The following is an 18,839-nucleotide window of genomic DNA, read 5'->3' as shown; positions in this document are numbered from 1 at the left end:
GTCTTGCAGGTAGTTTTTGGCTAGCTGTTTTCCATCTCGTATATCACTTCTAAATTAGGGCCAACTAGCACACTTCGCCCTTAAGTAGCTTTTCGCAAAATTCAAGGAAACAAATAAACAATCATAAGTTTCTTCTAATTATATTAATTGTCATAACTATTATTATTATATCCTATACGAAGGCTATATTATCATGAGACTTTTCAAATCTTATCATGTGCGTTTTTCAGCTAATACTAAGAACTGAAGTTTATTTCCTTATTTATCGTGTTCGCTTTACGTGCGTTGTGAAGCGACAATAGTTGGTTAATGTCGGATTAGTTGTGTTAGAACCAACACCTAATCGGGTTTTTAAGTATAATGTGCTTGATTTATTATATTAAACTTGATTTTATTTAGTATCATTATCCATGCTATTTATCGTACGAATCAGATTTTCGTTTATATTGTTAATTACAGTAAGATTCTATGTTCATAAACTTTGCTGTATTATCTGAGCTATAACGCTAAAGTAATATATTTAGTTCTAATTTAACTCATTTGTTACTCTGCTCTAAACTTATACTATTTTATTGTTTTAACGGGTTTTCATTGGTCACAAGACACTTTAATGTTGTTTTATGTTTACTTTTGTCAAGGGACATTACCTCTATGATACTGCATGAAGCAATTCACTAGCGATTATATGATATGTAAGTTATACTCCAATCTTTTTAATACTACTTTTATTAAAAAATATAATTTTTAATATTAATATATCACTTTTTATTTGTGCTGTTTAGATTAACTGCGAAAACAGTTTTACTTTACTAGGTTGACACATGAATTTATTATTAACCTAAGTCTTTTTAACCGATCTAAAACCATTATTAGACATTATTTGAATTACAGCCGAAAATATAGAAAACGGCGACAGTACCCAACTGATGAAACAATCGATTCGAATCATTATAAGTAATGATAGTGTATTTAATCATGTGTACTTATGACTGGGTTGCTTTTTAAGTCTATGTAGATCGCTTGCCTTGATCAGTTTCTAATATTAATTTGATTTGCTGCATATCAACACTTTAATCCTAAACATTTCATTAAGGAAAGATCTTACTATTAATGAAAGAACTGATAAAACACGTTTCACCTTAAAGTAGTGTTAAAACGTTCTAGAAAGTAATGACTTATATATTTTGAAATTCACCTGCAAATCTATCTCATCTTTTGCTGGAACTCAATATTAAGTTTTTTTTCCAAGACTTGGAATGTATATATATATATATATATATACATAGGTATAATTTTGTTCTTCCTTGTTGTCAAGGTTTTACTACTAAAATAGTTCTCTATTGTTGACGTCCCCTCTTTAGGTCGTTATGCTGTCAAAGCAGATTTAAAATTAGTAGCAGAAATTACGTGTACGTGGTAGTCCTTGTTAGCTATAATATAGGACAAGTGAAAAGTATGTTTGTATCATATATATGTATAAGATATTAATGAATCAAAACGAACAGTAGTTAAATCTTAATTACCATTTAAATAACTATAGAGTAATCTATATAAATTCCTTGCTCTGTGCCTGAAAGAACTGAATAATCAACTGGAAAGAAAACAATGATATAACCTGAAGAATAAAAAGCTCGACAAACTCAAAAGTTTCAAAATTGGAAGGAGTTAATATTATTGTCGCATTTTATTTTTAAGTTAAGCCTTTTGGTAGCCTAGAGGTCAAGGCGTCTGTTCGAATTGTTCACGCATGCGCCATTTATGTCTGCGAAACAACATTTATGTTGCGACAAAGAATCCACACGTTTAGCTTTATTTTTTGTGTTGTGTCTACAATTGGTTGTACAAATTCTAAAACGTCATAACTTTTTAACAAATGCATAGTCTGGTCTATAAGCACTCAAATCTCTTCTCTCTCTGTATGACATCAACTGATCTCAGCTCTCTTCTCCAATACCTCCGATATTTCTCAAATATATTGACAAATTTAAATGTTTTGAAATTATATAAAATTGTTTTTCTGATATAATACATGGAGTGTAACCTGTAAACTCGATGTATTCCAATAGCCAAAAATATAGCAGCATTAGATCTAGAGAATGTGTCGCTCGGAACAATGGACTTGCATGGCTAATTTTGCAGATGGATAGGTCACTATCCTTTGCCTCACGAGAAATAATTTCAAAATGAGATGATGGTCAGTTCTGTCTATAAAAAATATTATCTTCGGGTTGAAGAAATAAAAAAAATTTTCTTTCACCTATTGGTATGCGAGTCCACTGGTTGAGTTACTGAAGCGACGCTGCCTTCACAGTCAAGTTTGCGTCAAATTATAGTGTTTCTTTGAACTTTTTATACCAATGATTAATGAAAAATTTAGAACTGACTTGATTTTCAAGTACTATAGAACGGACTCTTCCATTTTTGTTCAACAGTCCCTATTTAGATATCACCTATTGATTAAAATCCTTATTTATAAGCAAAACCTGGCGTGATGGAATAAAACTTTTTTTTCGGACACAATAATCATTCAAATCCTAAAATTTTAGAAACATTATTTTAATTCACTACATTTTATGTTGTTCTCTTAGCAGATTATCGGCTTGTCTTAAATACATTGATCAAATCACAACATCGTCGTCTAGGCACTCAATGAATAATTATAATAGAAAGTACAAAATATACTGAATGTCTTGGCAGTATGTGGTTCTGAAAAGTTACTTGAAGAGTGGGGACAATACAAAAGTTATTTAAGATGAATCACCGTATTCCTTGTCGAAATTTCACGTTTAACTTTAGCGTGCTCAAAAGTTGTTGAAATATGAAAGCTCATGACAAGCGAGAAGCCATGTTTTATCTAGAGGTAAAAATCATACTTTATCATTGGAGTGCTTCTATCTCCCCCACCTGGTGACTGACTCAGCAGTAAGTCTATGGGCTTACAACGTTACATTATCGAGTTTTCATATCTGCGGTGAGTACACCACAGCTAGTCTGTTATGTATTTTTATGTTTAACAAAACAAATAAACTTCTATTGTTTGCGAAATATAAAGAAGCAATTACTTTTGAAGGTTTGGGAAGTATCAGAGAAGTATTGGCAAAACTTAAGAAATTCAGAAGAAGATAGGAAAGAAAGTCAAATATTCACCTTCCTTATCCTTCGTGACTATTGACCTCAAGTGACCAAAACAAAGCTAAGAAAAATAATGATGAGAACGCGAGGAGGAAAATACATGAGTGACCAGTAACAGTGAATGACATGATCAGGTCATGCTTTTGGTAAAGAAAAGAACATGATCAGGTCATCATTCTGGTACTGTGGAGTACATGATCAGGTCATACTTCTGGTATAGCGAAGAACATGATCAGGTCATACGTCTGGTACAGTAAAAAACATAATCAGGTGATACTTCTGGTACAGAGAAGAACATAATCAGGTCATCCTTTTGTTAGAGTGAAGAACGTGATCAGATCATACTTATGGTACTGTGAAGTATATCATTAGGTTATCCTTCTGGTACAGAGAAGAACATAATAAGGTTATGCTTCTGGTACAGCGAAGAACACGATCAGGTCATACGTCTGGTACAGTGAAGAACATAATCAGGTCATCATTCTGGTACAGTGAAGTACATGGTCAGGTCATACTTCAGGTAAAGAGAAGAATATGATCAGGTCATACTTCTGGTACGGTGAAGAACATGACCAAGTCATACTTTTATTAAAGATAATAACATGATCAAGTCATACTCCTGGTACAGTGAAAAATATGATCAAGTCTGTGACTGATTTTCTATCATATATTTATTTTAATATCGATTGTTATTTTAGTTGAATATTTATTTAGAAATGTATAAATTGTATAAATTCAGTTTTGTGATATATTTTGTTCACAAAAAAAGAATGTTTATGCTATAATTTATTTAGAATGTACTCTTATTTTATTGTAACAGATGCTTTTCTGTGGATCTTTTTTACTACATAGGTTTTATAAGACATAGATATGTGTATTGATACTTATAGAGAGCTCATATTTGGTTGTTCTGAACTTGACAAAAACAAAGAATTTCTTACGCAATTGTTACATTACGTGTAGTTTTTCCAGAGCCTATTATATCTATTATTTTGTACGGGTACTGGCCATTAACTCTTAGTAACTGGATCTCCGTCACTTAGATGTCCTTTCACATAATAAAACTATAGGTTATTTTCATCCAGTGTATCTAAATCGACAGATAATACTAAGAAAATAGTATAAAAAGTAGTTGCTGGATAAGAAAAGTATATTTATGTTGATTTTAATAAGCTGCATTCTTAGAGTACATTTTAACCTGTTAATTTTAACTCGTATGAGTGTTAAAACACGCATTAAAAATATTTCAAGATAATAATAGGTCTGTTTGTTTTTGAATTTCGCGCGAAGCTACTCGAGGGCTGTCTGAGCTAGCCCTCCCTAATTTAGCAATATAAGACTAAAAGAAAAGCAGCTAGTCATCACCACCCGCCGCCAACTCTCGGGCTACTCTTTTACCAACGATAGTGGGATTGACCGTCACTGTATAATGCCCCCACGGCTGAAAGGGCGAGCATGTTTGGTGCGTCCAAGATTCGAACCCGCGACTCTCGGATTACGAGTCGAACGCCTTAACACACTTGGCCATGCCGGGCTAATAATAATAGGAAATGATTGTTATCTGGAACACAAAATGAAGAGTTTTATAAAAGACTGATTAAACACTACGTGTAGTCCTAATTGTTTTAACCTTTAAACTTATTCCTATGTTCAAAAATATACACAAAGGAATATACGAAAACTATGATAAAATATCACAACGTGTGTCCTCCTTAAAATTGCCGGCCCGATATTGCCAGGTGGTTAAGGCACTTGACTCGTAACCCATGGTCGCGGGTTCGAATCACCGTCACACTAAACATGCTCGCTCTTTCAGTCATGGAGGCGTTATTATGTTTTGGTCAATCCCACTATTCGTTTGTAAAAGAGTATCCCAAGGGTTAGTGGTGGGTAGTGATGACTAGCTGCCTTCCATCTAGTCATACACGGCAAAATAGCTTTTCGCGAAATTCAAAACAAACCAACTTTAAAATTGCATTATTAGGTGACGAAACACAGCATGATAAACTTACTATGTAATTAAAGAAAATTAAAGAAACGGATATTGATGCTCGCTACATTATTTATTTACTTATTTAATTAAAATAGATTATTTACTTTTACGAATTTTTAAACTGTTCTTTTTTCTGTAAAATAGAAACAAATTTATAAAGTTAAACAAATTAAAAAAAAGAAATGCTTATTTTGAAAAGTATTCTAGATTCACATTCCTTTTCAATTTTATTATTATTTACATTTGGGAGAAAACCGTATTTCATTGAAGGCATAGATTATTTATTATGATTTGAAAGAAAAATGTTTCTCCATGTGTGTATTAAAGCTGAAATATTTAATTAATGCGCTATTTCGATCTCAAATAACTGACAACTAAAGTCGATGACTGACCAAATGTTTCTGGCTTTTGTTTTTTGTAATTTGGAAAAAAGAAAATGAAACAGCACTGTTGGTATCCTAAATATGCAACATCAAATGCTGATGTTTTCCTTTGTTTGTTATGGTTCGTATTTTTGTTGCCCTAGTATTCTTTCTGTAGCCTCAAGTTTATCGTTTATTTCGGAGACAGTTAAATTGGAATTTGCAGTTTAACTGTCAAGACAACAATGATACCCAAGAGTGCAGGTCAATAACGCTGCTGAAGTTCCAGAATAAGCTATAGTTGCCAGTTTTAGGATTTCTAGCAATTAAAGAGCGGTCCCCATGTAATTGAATTGTCTCCATCTTCACTAGGCTTAAAGATTGTATTTGACAGAGGTGCAACGAGATAGTTGCTCGGAGGATTAACCTTCAACCAGCTAATTGTTTCTGTGTTAAGCAGACTGAAATGAGAGTTATTGTAAGCTTGAAAACCTGACGGCCAAACAGTATTAAACCCATTGAGTCTTAGTATTTTCATTTATATATTCTCTTGTTGTTGCCTTATTGTTGGCAGTAAATTATCGTCTTACACGTCTAGCTTCACAAAGTAAATTAGAAAATACCTGGAAATGTATAAGTACCTCATTAACAAACACACATAAATTACACCGCGGTTCCTGTGGAGTAGTGTTTACAGAAACGAGTAAACAAAAATAAATAGAAAGAAAGTTTGTTTTTATCAGAAAGGTCGATTTCTGCCAGGTTCGGTTTATATTACTTTTAATGTTACAGCAAAGAATTCAGTCGTACTAGACTTGACTTCAGAAAGTGGATTCATTTCCTCCTACTGTATCCTGCTTTTCATTGTGTTGTAAAATAGGAATACCGTATATCACGTTCTGTCATACTTTTCGATGTAAATACACGTGAGAAAAAACAGAGATAACAGTATTTAATTGATCTTTATAGGATTAAATATGTATTAAAAAAACACTGCAAGCTTTATATTTTGTTATGAGGTTTTTAAACTTATATGAAGCTAATATTATTGGTTGCAATATATCGAAACTGCAAACTTATGATTTGGTGTTATTTTATGAAGTGTTACAAATCGTTGAAACTAATATTCTGTATGGCGCCTGTCAAAACAAGACATATTGCATTTTATTCAGCTTTACTAGCTACTTCATAATTGATTTATTTTACGTAATAACGTCATGGCTTATCATTCTCTGTAGAATAATACCACAAACGCCAAAAATCTTAGCGGAAATTTAATCGAATATTGGTCATCTTTTAATTATTTTAAAATCATAATTTCACAAGCGTCTCACTCGAAAGCCTTAGTTTATGTACTAAATGTCAATGAAAACAATTTTATATATAAATATTATATATATTTGGAAACTGCGAAGGATATAATGTATTATTAGAAGAAATCAGCAGATATATATACATTTCCTGATGTAAATTGATTGAAAGAAATTTATAGATTAACGTAAACAAATCTATTTAGTACTCTGATTCTGACAAAAGTTACTAGGGTGCGTTGTATAAATGTGTGTGTGTAATGTATTTAAACTATTCATTCCATTTCTGTTTTACTTTATTCATTCTTTAACTTCTAAGACGAACTGTTTCTAGGAAACTTTCATAATAAAACCTGGAAGCCCCTTTGTAGTAACTAATAGTTTAGCCTTTAGCAGAAAATGAATATTTCAAAGTGGAAGCTGCATTATTTTTCCCATTTCTTTTTGGTTGTTCATATGTTTTATTGAACATCTGGATGATAAATTACTTGTATACAATCTTTCGTGGGAGTAAAAAGTGAAGGAACACAGAGTCCCCTAGTTTTGACGTGTTCAAAACATTCTCGACCCTAAGGAAAAGAACAACAAGTAACGTTTGATAAATTGAACTACTGGAAAAACTATAATATAATATTTATGTTACGGCTACACAAAGAATAAAGTATTGTTTTACTCACGATCCGGCGTTATTTGGAACGAGAGTTCACAAGTCCAGCAAACATTACTGCGTCAAATTATTTCTGTACAGTTTGACAATAAAGAAAGTTATGTTGTGATATCTAGTAGGGATTTATTTGGATTGCAGTTGTAATATAAGGTAAGACTGTAAAATACCTATTATTTCATCTCTCTCAATCTTTTGTAGTTTCTGTATATATTTTTGCTCTTCAAGAAGTACAATTTATCAGTAAAAACTGTTTTACTGTTGTTATGTATATGAATTTTTTACCAATGTGTCGAAAAATATTTCGTTCCTAAATGTTTTATGAGATCTTATTTCCAAGGTAATTCAACACATACATTTATTTTTACATTAACGTTTAGCAAAAATTTAATTTTGATTTTTTTCAAAAACGTGTCGCTGAAATATTTTTAGTTGTTGTTGTCTTTTAGATATTAGCTAAATACACTAGGCCCGGCATGGCCAGGTGGTTAAGGCACTCGACTAGTAATCCGATGGTCGCGGATTCGAATTCCCGTCATATAAACATGCTCGCACTTTCAGTCGTCTGGGCGTTATAATGTAACAATCATTCAAATCCCCGTCACATAAACATGCTCGCACTTTCAGCCGTGAAGGCGTTATAATGTGATGATCAATCCCACTATTCCTTGGTTAAAAGAGTGGCCCAAAAGTTTGCGATGGGTAATGATGACTAGCAGCCTTTCCTCTGGTCTTATAATGATAAATTATGGATGACTTTGTAGCATGTAGCGTTGCTCGAAATTCAAAACAAACAATAAAGAATTTCAGATCTGTACGAATAATCTCGGAAAAAAATGAACACAGAGATTTTGAGCGACACACATATTTCAGTTTTCCTTTTACAGAAGGTCCGGCATGGCCAAGCGTGTTAAGGCGTGCGATTCGTAATCTGAGGGGGCGCGGGTTTGCATCCCCGTCGCATCAACAAAAGGTCGCCGTCTAAGCCGTGGGGGCGTTATAAAGTTACGGTCAATTCCATTATTCGTTGGTAAAAGAGTAGCCCAAGAGACTAGCCTCCTTCCCTCTAGTCTTACACTGCTAAATTAGGGACGGCTAGCACAGACCCCCCCCCTATATCGCTAAAAGTCAGGTTTCGCCGATATTAATATAGTAATAAATTATATTGAAAAAGGACAATCCTATTTATACTTAGAACTTGATTCTTATTTGCATGTAGACATTTATGTCAGGTATATTTTTTGTTCATCATAATTATTTACAATAGAAGATATAAGGTTTGAGTGATATTTTTTCCATGTTACAGTAATTTGAAAACAAAAAGCACAAACATGTTTTTAGTCATTCTCTAAATATAATTTTATGCACAATACTCAACGTAGCAGTTTATTGACAGCAAAGTTGAAATGCTCCTTGTACTTCTTCTTTTTTTTTGGAGGGGGGGCCAGTAACTCAGCGCTATGTCTGGGGACTTACAACGCTAAAAACCGGGTTTCGATACCCGTGTGGGCAGAGCACAGATAGCCCATTGTATAGCTTTGGGCTTACTTCAAAAAACAACTTTTTTTGTTGTTGAGGTAGATATAGTACACGACTGTCTAAAGTTATTGCCGAAGTGGTTCATATATCTCAAATTGTTGTGACAGGATTGGTATTTATGAGGTTTATTCTCTGTTAGGCATCATAGAATACAATAATGTACAGTGGGTGTTCCAAAATTATATGACATGTTACAAACTTCAACCACACCACAAGACAGTAATAGTTACGAATTTACGATTTGCGGTGATTGAAGGGTGCATGCATCCAGTTTCTTGTTACCATCTATTTTCAGCACATCTGTACATGTGATTCGCTCTTGTCCCTCAAGATACTGAGTAAATAGTCCCTTTGCTTTCACTTATTGGCTAGAATATCGGATTTAGCAATAGCGGTTTCATAGATATAATAAATAAAATAAGAAAAGACTAATTAAAATGAAATGTTTGGGGTATTTATATCATAGTTCTAACTGACAAAATTTAGTATATGTAGGTAGGTACTTGTTAGGAGAAGTTCATAGAAATAGATCATTTCTTATTTGTTTTATATAATTTCGCGCAAAGCCACACGAGGGCTATCTGCGCTAGCAGTACCTAATTTAGCAGCGTAAGACTAGAGAAAAAGCAGCTATTCTTCACTACCCACCGCCAACTCTTGGGCTGCTTTTTTACCAAAGAATAGTGGGATTGACTTACGCATTATAATGCCCCCACGGCTGAAAGGGCAAGCATGTTTGGTGTGACGGGGATTCGAATCCGCGACCTTCGGATTATGAGTCGAGTACCTTAACCACCTGGCCACGCCAGGCCAAATCATTTCTTCCTTCTTAAAACCCCCCGCTGGTACAGCTGTAAGTCTACGGATTTACAACGCTAAAATCAGGGGCTCGATTCTCCTCGGTGGGCTCAGCAGATAGCCCTATGTGGCTTTGCTATACGAAAAAAAACACACACACACCCTTCTTAAAAAAACTTACTAGAGTAATTTTAGGTTTTAACTATCGAAATTCTGTGTTACCTCAAAAATACAAATTATTAGATGTTAGTGAAACTAATTATTACTTAGTAGGTAGGTTTATGTTTGTGAGAAAAATAAACTAATTAATAAAATAAATATTTTACTTTTAATAACAAGGATATTTATAGTAACGACAGAATAAATATAACTAATTTACATATATATCACTTTCTAAAGATCAATAGATCAATGTCGAATAGCTTAAGCAGGAATAAAAGTTTAGAAGGTTGTATCCAACATTATAACAGCGGGCTCAAACTCAAACTCAAACTAACGTGGCAGGGGTTTAGTTTAGAGAGAGAGAGATCAGAAGATTTCTCTCTCCAAATGGTGTGTTCAGGAACGTTGTGGTTCCTCTTCGTTCCCTTTCGTAGAAGGTTATTGAGTTTAGCTGGGATTTTTGTTTTTCTTTTATTCTAACTCTTTTTGGGTGAAGGAGTGAAGTTGGCCATAATTAATATCATTCATGAGCGAGGCAAAGGTAGCACCGGTCGCGGTCTCAACTGTACATTCCAAGGCTTATAACGCTAAAAATCGAAATTCGATGCCCATGGAGGGCTAAAGGCAAATAGTTTATTGTGTGGCTTTGTGCTTAACAATATCAAACCCCCTAGTGGCACAGCGATATGTTTGGGGACTCAAGCATCTAGAAACCAGGTTTTGATACCTGTGATGGGTAGAACACACATAGTCCATTGCGTAGCTTTGTGTTAAATTCTGAACAAACAAACAAAACTAACTTAACAATTTACTTTTGTTTTCATAAACTGTCTATTAAATTTATTTAATTACTTGTTTTCATCGCTAATTATCAATGACACCAAATATATTACATTATGTAACATTTTACGTGCGATATGTAGGTGTGTATGTGTGTGTGAATGTGTGTAGTCCAAGAGTTGGCGGTGGGTGGTGATGACTAGTTGCCTTCCATCTAGTCTTACACTCCTAAATTATTGGCGGCTAGCCCAAATAGCCCTCGAGTAGCTTTGCGCGAAATTAAATATATAAAAATATATATATCACAAAATCCTTTATTGTAATAGTTGTATGAAACGCCCCCTATTGAAAAAGTAGAAAATTAAATTATTACAAAAAGATTACAAATCATTTAAATAAAATTTCAAGAATATCGTGATGTTAGCTCAGCTATGGCGGTAAGGTCATTTAACGATTCGTGGCGCTTTGCTTATATTTTGCAACGCAGACGCGGTATTTTAGGACCTAAAAATGATTGATTCTATTTTATACACTTGAAAATACTTTACAAAATTTAAATAGGGTTGGTGTTTGAGAAAAAAAATATCATTCAGTATGTATCGAAACGTAAGTTATTGGTATGTCATATGCGAACATCAATCAAAATTCTACGTTTTGAACACGAGGACTAGAACAGCAGGAAAAAAACGCTTAATAGCCATTCTTACTCTAAATAGTTTGTTTGTTTTGAATTTCGCACATAGCTATACGAGGGCTATTTGCGCTAGCCGTCCGTAATTAAACTGTGTAATACTAGAAGGAAAAAAAACTAGTCATCACCACCCACCGTCAACTCTTGGGCTACTATTTCATTAATGAATAGGAGATTGACCGTCCCATTATAACGCCCTCGTGGCTTACCAGGGTGGCCAGTAGCTTGAAATTCAGAAAAAAAAATAATGTTTTTGTCATTGCTCTTTTCCGTGAGAAATGCTTTAAATGATCCAAGGGAAAGTTTGCGATACTTGTATTTTATACATCACAGTAAGTTTTATTGGTTCATATTGTGTAGTCTGGCTTGTGAGTTTGTTAAATTAGGAATATTATCAAAAAACGTCAGAAACAGGTTTACCCATCCTTTACCTGAAAACTATTCGTGCGTAACCATTTAACACTGAAATAAGGTTAATCAGTTTTGTAACAGATTTACTAATATATATTTACTTTCATGTCGATATTTGTTTTAGTTAAATATATATTTAGAAATGCGTGTAACTTTGAGGTCGTTGGTACTTATGAGTGGTTATAAAATTCTATTAGTCGGTAGAAACTGTTGAACAGTTGTCTTCCTTCTCGTTAAAAAATTCAAAATTAGCAAAGTATTTTCAGCGGAGTGATTATGTATCTTTGCGCGAAATTATGAAAAGAAGCAATAAGTAAAACATTCGTATGCTGTAGCTAATTCACTTTTGGTAATTACAAAAACAGTTGCAAGTGAACAGCTGTGAACTGTCGCTTTTAAACCAAATAACTGCAGATAGTTTGATTTGTTTTGAATTTTGAAAGCTACACGAGGGCTATTTGTTTTGTTTGTTTGTTTTGAATTTCGCACAAAGCTACTCGAGGGCTATCCGTGCTAGCCGTCCCTAATTTAGCAGTGTAAGACTAGAGGGAAGGCAGCTAATCATCACCACCCACCGCCAACTCTTGGGCTAGTCTTTTACCAACGAATAGTGGGATTGACCGACACATTATAACGCCCCCACGGCTGAAAGGGCAAGCATGTTTGGCGCGACGGGGATGCGTACCCGCGACCCTCAGATTACGAGACAAGTGCCATAACCAACTGGCCATGCCGGGCCTAACTATGGACGGTAGGCTAACCACAGATTTGCTGTTTGTCGGTTACAGAAGTGTTTAGTTACGTTTGTTAACTGTATGATTAGCAAGTATCCAACTATTACATTCACTGTTAGTCAAGAACATCATAGTTGTCATTTTCGATACTTTAATGATAATAAACACATTTTTTTAATGTAACTGTGTATCATAAATTAACTTATTTCATATTGTTAATGTTTTTAATATTTAATAATTATTTTTAATCAATTTGGTTTGAACATTTTTCTTTATCTGGCTTAGATAACTGTAATTTTTTAAACAAAGCTCTCACCCCTCAGGATGTGAAGTTTGATGTTCCAAAAAAGCAATAGTTGAAATATATATCTTCAATTGAATAACATCCTATTTTTGTAAAGAAAAAGTAAACTTTTTAGTATTCATAGCCTCATATATGGTGTATCCTGGCACATCGGAATAAACGGTTTATTTAAGAAAGAATATACGTATTCTAAATTAAAACTATCTTTTACAGCACATACGTTTTTTTTCCCTTGTCGCATGAAGGAATATTTTAAATCCACTGCAAGGTGACCATAGATAAGATATAAATTAACAGTTTTTGTTTGCTTTTACAGACTCCAACGAATCATCACGTGTTCCACTGTAATTTTAAGCTAAGGGTAAAGTGAAATTTAACTTTGAACAAATATTTTGAGTGCGATCTTAAAGGTGTGCTTAAACCACTTATACCCACATTTCTTCCTATTGTGAACAGTTGTTTTTTCTTTTTAGGTTTTTGCTTACATTTAAACATATAAACAATCAGTGCTTGTTTGTTTGTTTTTTAGCGCAAAGCCCCACCATAATCAAGCCCCAGATTTTAGTGTTGTAAATCTCTCACTAGGGGAGTTGTACAAAGAATTGTTTGTTTGTTTTCTTTTTAAGCACAAAGTTACAAAGTGGGATATTTGTGCTATGTCGATCACTGTTATCGAAACCCGATTTTTAAGTCTAAAAAAGCCTTCAGACTTACCACTAGGGGCATTGTACAACGGTTTGTTTTGTTTGTTTTACATTTTGCACAAAGCTTTACGAGGGTTATCTGCGCTAGCCGCTCATAATTTAGTAATGTAAGACTAGAGGGAGGGCAGCTAATCATCATCACCCACCTCCAACTCTTGGGTTTCTCTTTTTACCAAGGAATAGTGGGATCGATCGTCACATCATAATACCAGTGACTTGAAGAGCTAGCATGTTTGATTTGACGGGGATTTGAACCCACGACCCTCAGATTACGAGTGTAGTGTCCTAAGCTACTTTACAGTTATTTTATACAATAAAGAAAACCTTGTTTTTCACAATAACTGAAGCGTATTATTTAACTCATTTTTAAAACAGTTTATCATATTTAACTTTTATATTTACGATACCATTCAGTTAATCCATCTTCCTGTTAAGATAAAATACTGGTACGCAAGACATTTGTTCTGCTCTTTTTCTGTGCCATTTCTAAATAGTAATTATTTCTTTTTTCTCTCTGTTATTTGCGATTACATAAAACAGAGACATAATTGGGGACTTATGTCACAATTTAGCAATCAGTTATTTAACCTTACCAGCTCAATGAATATTCACGGTTTCAACTCAAAAAATGTAACTAAATACATTAAATTATGAGCTCTCAATATAATGGCTATAGCTTACTGGTCTGGTAGCGAGTGAAAGTTGTACCATCCAATTCCTTGGATGGAACCTTCTGACACTAATCCTTCTTTTGATTCACTCTATTGGATAAAAAAATCCCATCTTCTGAACTGGGCTTTGAATATTTTAGATCGCATCTAAAATATATTGTGGTATTATAATGCAAAATAATATAGAAAGAAAAACTTCACACAAGCACTAAGAAACGAGGTTTCTCCTCGACAGTAGGATACATATATTATTTTCATGAGAAACTAGAAAATAATAACAAATATCACAACTAGCCTAGTCTGAGCTAATTATAATCTCTGAATAGCTTCATCACTTTGGCATACATACTGAACAATAAGGCACTAACAATATGCAACTATTTACATATTTTTTATCCAGTACATTTTTTACGATAACATCTCTCACTTCTGTAAGTTTTATTTTAATCACATGAAATGCAAACAGATAAGACACATCATAAACGTGGGTATATTCTTTGTTTAACGACCAGCTGTCGAAGTTAAACGTTCACACAACTTTGTATATTTCGAAACCAATTAATGACTTATGTCACTTGACTCTCTAGACACTATATGAATATAGAATGTCCTATCACTGCTCTTCGCACATTCTTTTAACGAAATGGAAAACAAATATAATTTGAACGAGAAATTTTAATACAAAAGCAGGATTTGATATCATACATTTCAACTACCTTTTTTTTTTTGGTTATTTTCAAGACAGTAGCTTCAGAATTACAATAATTTTTTGTTGTTTTTCAGATACTACGTGCAGGCTGTTACTACTAGCTTTTTCCGGATATTTATTAGAATTGTTTGTTTGTTTGTTTTAGAATTTTGCGAAAAACTACACGAACGCTATTTAGCACCGCATGAGTAAAGAGAAGGTAGTTAGTCATCATCAACCATCGCCAACTCTTGAGTTGCTCTTTTACCAACGAATAATGGGATTGATCGTCAAATTATATCGTCCCCACGGCCAAAAAAGCGGGCATGTTTGGTGCAACGGGAATTCAAATCCGCGACCCGCAAATCATATTTGATAGCCCTAACCGCTTGGCTATGCCGGGCCATTCACCTTGATCTCTTTGAGGTTATGTTTTCCTGAATAAAGGTATGATGGTTAGGGTGATATTTATGTACATAGAGATATAGTGGCTCAGGTGATATTTATCTGGATAGAAATATCCAGAAATATGTGACTCGAGTAACATTCTACACTAATTAACAAAAAAATTTACTATTACCAGAAGTAAATATACATCATTGCTTACATTATTTCTATCGATATGCTAATCATTTTAAGTTCAAATTAGTGTTAATTACATCATATAAAACACCAGCTCAAATACGCTTATTGCAATAGCATATAGCAGAGGGAAATAAGTTCATAGATGTTAAGTTATAATTATGCTTCGAATTTAATTAACTTCTCTGCAGCTCTTCAATAAATCTGATGGCTTATAGCGCTAAAAAAATCAGTTCTACTATGGTTATATAAAAGATATCGTAATGGGCAGCTGTGTGGTTAACAACAAAGAATTAAACTGATTAAACTAAACTGTTTACAATGAAAAAAATAGTAACATTTTATCATAATTTCTCAACATATATGAATATATTTGTATTATTTATAGCACGTTACACTTTATACTTATTTGTTATGGCTACTGTTTTGTACAAAACGATTCATGTTTTGTTTTCTTTTAAGTACAGTTTCTAAAAATTTTATTTATAAATATCATCAGAGAGTGATTGATATTGGTGAATGTATCAGTAAAATATTCCATACATTGGTTCACCAATAATATTCTATAACACGTTTCACTATTCTTTTGACGTTTCTTACTCTACGTTACTACGTCAATAAGTTGGAAAGTATACTTGGCTAAGGACTATTCTTGAAAATTTATATAATTGTGCATATGTAGCGTAATTCTTAGTACACCAACGTAATTATAACATTGGAAGTTATATATTGCGTTGTTTAACTGTATGATCTGTTTTAAAATAAGTTTATCAGTTGAATATACTTTTATTGAGATATGCTTTAATTTGCCTTGAACTCTTCCATTAGCAACAGCTTTTATTGGATTTGGACTCAGTGGAGAAAGTGTTCAGGCTACAATTTAATGAGCAGTAAAAACGAAATACATACATTTTCATCTCCTTTGTTTTTATTTTAAGGTTTAATATATTATATTCTCATAAATTCAAACAAATGTTCCGAACACCATCTCCTCCTGGCGTTCTTTTGTGTGTGTTTTTATTCGACGTAGAATTAGACGACAACAAGGTTCCTGTTCTACTGTAAAGGACCTTTATCTCTCTCTCTGAAATGTTTCATGAAAAGTTGTTACTGTGGCTGAAGTATATTTCGGAGGAATTTAAAATAGTTTATTTTTGGTGTTGCTTCGTGCATTTTACTCAGTTTTAAAAAAGTTTCATTCGTAATAGCTTGAAAGCCTATTGCATAACAGAATAAAAAAATCAGTTCCGAAATCTGCGATCGTTTAGTGTATAACATTTCAGTCTTGAGAAATAAAATTGAATACCGTCTCGCGTTTTCACTTTGTCTTCGAGTAAAATATCTTTCAGTTGAACCACAGTTGTTTTTAGTTATACCGTTATTTTAAATATAAATTTGATTAATAAAATCAAATGAGATTGCAGTTTGACATTTCAAGAACTAAGTTAAATCTATTATTTAAAATAGTTTATACATGTATGTGTGTTTTACTTAGATATTTATTTAATGTCAACAGAAATAGCGATTTGTAATCACTTGGTGTGTCTGTAATGTTTTCCTTAACCGTAACACGACTTTATATTTATATTTTAGGACCTTATTAATTAATAATCTTTCGTTGAATTTGTTAAAAACTAAGATAACTGCATCTTAATTCACTTAAAATTATTTAGACATTAATTAGAGGAATCATTAAACTCATTATCATAAAACAATAGCTTAAAACTTTAAAATATGGCAAGAAAGTTTTACGAAAAATTGTAGTTACATATTGTATTAAACAATAAAAAACCTAATGTAAATAATTAAACACATGTTAATAATTGTTTCCAATGTACTTCCACTGGCACAGCGGTATGTCTGCGGACTTATAACGTTAGAAACTGGGTTTCGATACCAGTTATGAGCAGAGCACAGATAGCCCTGTAATCTTAGGTTTAAATACAAAGAAACAAATTATTAATAAACGAACAAAGTTTATATCTCAGTTTAATTCCGTATGTTTACCGTAGTTGGATGAACCATAAGAAAAATAATTCAAAACCACTAAATGTTAGATGTTCTTCAAGTTCCGAGCAACTATTTTTCAACGAGGGAAAATATGACTGAATTTATTTTCAATAAATTGACGTTATTAGAAGCTAATCTACATATTAAAAATATATAAACGTAATATCAACTTATGAGGTGAAATCTTCAGTAAAAGCCGATATAGCAAAATTAAGTCACGCATGAGAATTTTAAATATAAGTCAGTTCTACGCAATTTAATTTCCAACATTGTTGAGTACGTAGGTGAGACCTGGCATGGCCAAGCGCGTAAGGCGTACGACTCGTAATTCGCGGGTTCGTGCCCGCGTCGCGCTAAACATGCTCGCCCTCCCAGCCGTGGGGGTGTATAATGTGACGGTCAATCCCACTATTCGTTGGTAAAAGAGTAGCCCAAGAGTTGGCGGTGGGTGGTGATGACTAGCTGCCTTTCCTCTAGTCTTACACTGCTAAATTAGGGACGGCTAGCACAGGTAGCCCTCGAGTAGCTTTGTGCGAAAATCCAAAACAAACAAACAAATGCGTTCGTTCAGGCGAAAAACATTTTTTTTTCAAATAAGCTTTTATGAGAGCATTTTCACAACAACAACCCAAAACTTATTTTTATTGTTTCTTTTAAATAAAACAAACTTGGTATTTTGTATCTAAATTACAAGCGAAATATGTAGGTTCTTGAAAAGATAGTTCTTATCCTTTGAAGTTAAACACAAAGCTACACAATGTGCTTTGTTTACTCTGGCTATTGAAACTCGTTGCGAGTCCACAGAAATACCGTTGCGCCACCAGATAAATCACGGAGTGAAAAACAGACTTACGCTTATTAGCACAATTGTCTTAATTGTATTTTTTTAAATCGCACTCGTCTCAGTTGCGTCTTGTAACCTTCGTAACGTTTTTTTTTTATGGTGCTAAATCCAAAAGATACTTAAGACCAATATTGCAGTCTTAAGATTTTACGTTGTTCTAGTGCACGAAGCAATTTTAAATTGTAACATAACGAAAAAATTTCCACATACTGAAATTCAATATAATATTATACAATCATATATTTGGCGAAAATTAATTACCACAGTAATTATTTTAAGACATATTTAAGTTCTAACTTTATTTCAGCTAAAATGAATGTCTTTTATTAACACAGAAGCTAAAACATAACAGCACCAACATGGGTCATTATAAGATTTTAATAAAGAAAAATTTAATAAAATTTTCAGTTGTTGTGTAAATTGTGAAATAACGGGTCTGGCATGGCCAGGTGGTTAAGAC

The sequence above is a fragment of the Tachypleus tridentatus genome, chromosome 9, assembly GCF_004210375.1.
Source record: "Tachypleus tridentatus isolate NWPU-2018 chromosome 9, ASM421037v1, whole genome shotgun sequence".
Lineage (NCBI taxonomy): Eukaryota > Metazoa > Arthropoda > Merostomata > Xiphosura > Limulidae > Tachypleus > Tachypleus tridentatus.
Note: the sequence above shows the minus strand (reverse complement) of the source record.